At 39.1% G+C, this 3,887-nt stretch overlaps 1 long non-coding RNA gene across 1 annotated transcript; it reads right to left on the bottom strand.

Annotated features, from left to right (window-relative positions):
* Window positions 1-399: 399 nt before the first annotated feature.
* On the bottom strand, window positions 400-2,067 carry LOC128089530 (uncharacterized). The gene is made up of 3 exons (XR_008210542.1): window positions 1,972-2,067; window positions 1,034-1,071; window positions 400-466 (listed from the first exon to the last, which is right to left on the bottom strand). It is a non-coding gene; the product is annotated as an uncharacterized LOC128089530 (long non-coding RNA).
* Between the last annotated feature and the right edge of the window lie 1,820 nt (window positions 2,068-3,887).

The following is a 3,887-nucleotide window of genomic DNA, read 5'->3' as shown; positions in this document are numbered from 1 at the left end:
AATTTAGTGAGAAGGAAAGAAGGATGAATTTTCATTGTCTACCCACAAAACAAAATTGGCTTCTTAGCTAGGTTGTATCAAAATTGTTGGCTAAGAAAAAAGGTGCTGCAGGATTCAGTGGGAAATAAGCAGAGAACTACACAGACATTAAAGACTGTCCCTTCTTTAAGAGCAGATCTGAGACCTTTGATGCAGCATTTCTTGCTGTATTCCTATAAATAGAAAAGCCACTGGCCAGAATTTGTAAAAAAAGAACTATTTCCTAAATGTAGTAATAAATTTAAATATTGTTCTGAGCAGATGAAAAGAGAGAAAACAGAAACATTAGTCTTTCTGAAAAGACTGAGAATTTTTTTGTTGTTTCAAGATAACATTGGCAACCAGTTTTGAAATAGGGATACTTGCTTACCAGAATCATGGAAAGGAGATAACTAGCTACAAGTCTGAGGTGTTAATGGTGACATACCTGGAGATGAACAAAAAAAAATTTTTGCAGGCTTCTTCATTGGAGTAGTCCAGGCATTTTGAAATTATGTATCCTCATAATATAAGATTGCCATTGCTGATAACAGTCCATGAATGTTCTATTTAAAATCCTCAGGACCAAACGCTGATAGATTTCCCGCCCAAAATTTTCTTGACCTGCCTGCAGCTTTGTTTCACTTGGTTTAGTGGTGAGAGCAATTTTGCTGGTTCATTTTACTTTCTTCATATGATACACCTACAATGTTGCACAGACATCAGTAACAAGCCAATATTTTGTGTCAAATTAGATATCCACAACTCTAGCATAATATTGTGGTGTATAGAACTGAAGATCTAGCATAATAGGAGAGGCTAGAAAGAGTAGAGACATGGTGCATGCTATAAAGGAATGCAGGTGTGGTTGAATAAGAAGTGGGCCAGAGGACTGGCACTGGTATTCCATAGGTATGAGCAATCAATCAATGTTAACTCACCAAGTTACAAAAAAATGGCTGGACACAGAAAATAAACAATTGAATAAGAAAAAAAAACAGAAACAAATACTTACTTTTAGGGACAAGAGAACAGAGAATTTTGCAGTAGGCACTGTAAAAAAAGTCAGACATCACATTTTCAGACCAATGAAGAAAGAACAAAATTGAAAAAGCCTGTCAAAACTGGCCATAGGTGATCCTTAAAGGAAGAAAAAAAACCAAAGCATAAAGAAATAAACAACCTCTTTCTACCAGTGAAGGAATAGCATCAAGAACAGGACAAAACTACCGACCTTAGGTACTGAGGCACTGAGAAAAAGCAAGCATAACACCAGCAAAATAGATAGGAAATGAAGAAGTAGGTGTATAATAACTGCATTATCATCATCATCATTATCACTATTATCATCATTATCATCACTATCATTATCATCATTGCAATAATTAGATCTGGAATGATAATGATTAAGCTCTCAATTATACTAAACGTAAATTCTTTTCTTTACATAAGATATGCCACTTATTTGCCCCTAAATAGTTATTTAAGGATAACAATTGCAAGTCAAATGCTTTTGCTCATTCATTCAAGTCATAAACACATACGAATGAAAAATTTTAATATATGAGGACATGCAAATCTGAAGTCCGCCTTGCCTAGCCTAGAGACACTTGTCAAGCTTATCAGCCTATCTCACACTTCTTTACCAACAGAAAAGAGACAAAAACCAATTTTTCTAGTTTATGTCTTGGTCTAGACATACAGCCCAGCACGAAAGAGTGGATACCAGCTGCCAATCAACTGCAAACATCAGCAAGTCTGAGCCCGCCTCTTCGCTACACTGAAATCAGTAGATGTGCCACACTGAAATAAAATTAAACTAAAAACTAAAACTAAAACATTTATGCAAGTCTGAGAGAAAATTAGCCAGCAAATGTTTGTGCTGCATGGTGCTGTAGGAAATGCTGGTGTTACTACATAAGTGTATGGGATAACAGACTTTCAAGAACTCACCCAGAAGATCCCCACTTTTCCCAGTCTCTCTGCCACAGTGATCCTGCTCATGTCTGAATCACAGAAGCTCTGCTGGGGAGGGGATGGGGAGGATGATCTGCTTATTGACTGTTGTACAACAGAACCGTAGGCACTGACTGCCTCTGGGGACAGAAAAAAATATAGCATGCAGAAGTAAGACAACTGATCAATTTGTAATTTCTCCTCAGTGCAAACAAACGCTGGCAAGAGACCCAGGATGGGTCTAGGGAATTAAACTATGGCACATGCATGGGGAAGGTCCCACGGTCTCTAGCCAAATCAGTAGCTCTTAATAAAGCCTGTGTATTTAGAGAAAGCTCCAGAGAGAGCTCAGAAATATTTACTTCAGTTCAAACTTTTCTGACAGAGACAAAGCTCTTTCAGCTATTAAATGAAGATACAATCCAAAAGAAAAAGACTGCATCAATGTGACAGCCATACAAATGACTTAAGAGAGGTAGGAATGATGAATGGGCTACAAGCTAGCTGAGAGAATGCAGCACTAACAAAATTTCACCCACAAGACCTAGTTTTGTCTTGCAGCTTAATTTCAGCAAAGAACAACAGCAGCAAAATCATAACAATAGGTTGTATATTTAAGATACAGAAAATCCTTCTGAAGTCTCAAGTCTCCAGTGCTTTCATTCAGACCTAAAACTTCAGCAAGCCTCCAGGCGCTTTCTATTTCCATCAAAATGCAGGCAGAACATGAGTGGGCAGAAAGAAATGAAATGCAGATCCACCTTATACCTGCATTCCTGTAGGAGCCAGGTACCCAGCTGGGTTGGGTGTACTTCCTCCAACTGGGGGTACCTGATGTTCACACTGAGTGAGGGCAAGGGGTAGGCAGCAGGAAGAAGCAATGAACCTCAAGAGGAAGAGAAATGGCAACAAGGTATTCACATAATTCAGTGCAGATCAGCAGAGAGCTGCTCATCAGTGCTGGGACAGGTAGCGTGCAGCCCAGGACTGCAGGGGCTTCTGAGCTATGGCCTCTGCCAGCTGCTCCCACCAAGAAGAATTTACTCCAGCAGCCACATTGCATTGCACATCTTCTGTCGAGCTCCTTCTCGTAGAGAGAAAGATAATAACAATGCTCAGCAGTGTTCACACAAAGCTCTTACAAGCATACCTCCAAAAAATGAAAAAGAAAAAAAAGGAACAAATATGAGATGGCATGTTTTTTTTCACCCTATGATGTTCCTCTTTTTGCAAGCTCTCTTGGTATGCCAAGAGGCTTTACTTCATTATCATGGACTGAGTCCAGGCCACAGCACAAATTCCAGTCTGATCCCAGCGGGAAGAGACAGGGAGAGATGGGAGAGTTTTCTCAGTCCCTTATTCTTATTTCTTTCTAAATATAGGAGCTAATTCCTACAGGGAATTAGGCAAACAAAAACAACAACAACAACAAAAAAGAACAAGAAACAGGAATAAGTCTCTTCTCCTATTTGCCTTGCAGCTTTTATTTTTATGCACTCTTGATTGCCTTGAGAGGTAATTGCTAAGTAGAGAAATGGAAAGCCAAGTCAAGGGCTGAACCAGACCTGACAGCTTAAGCTTTTTTAGGTTAGCAGATGTCTCCAAAAATTTTAGTCTGTTCAGCTCTGTTACCAGAGGAAGTCTGTCACAGAAAGATTCACAGAGTACTTACAGGAAAGTCTAACATTTCCTTCTCCTTTATTCTGAATAGTAGAGACCACTCCCAGGGCAATATTTCTACAGTGTTCAAATAACACCACAGAAACAAACTCTGAAGCAAGAGCTGATATTTCTTTCTGGTTTACTTTAAAGTATTGAGCAATGCCAATGGCTTAGAGCAACCAACTATCTTTATTAAAGATTATTTCTGCAAAGAGTCCCTGGGCCAACAAACATCATCGAGGGTAGAGCCA

Source organism: Tympanuchus pallidicinctus, unplaced genomic scaffold, assembly GCF_026119805.1.
Source record: "Tympanuchus pallidicinctus isolate F22 unplaced genomic scaffold, pur_lepc_1.0 scaffold4, whole genome shotgun sequence".
Taxonomy (NCBI): domain Eukaryota; kingdom Metazoa; phylum Chordata; class Aves; order Galliformes; family Phasianidae; genus Tympanuchus; species Tympanuchus pallidicinctus.
Note: the sequence above shows the minus strand (reverse complement) of the source record. Positions and strands in the feature narration are given on the sequence as shown.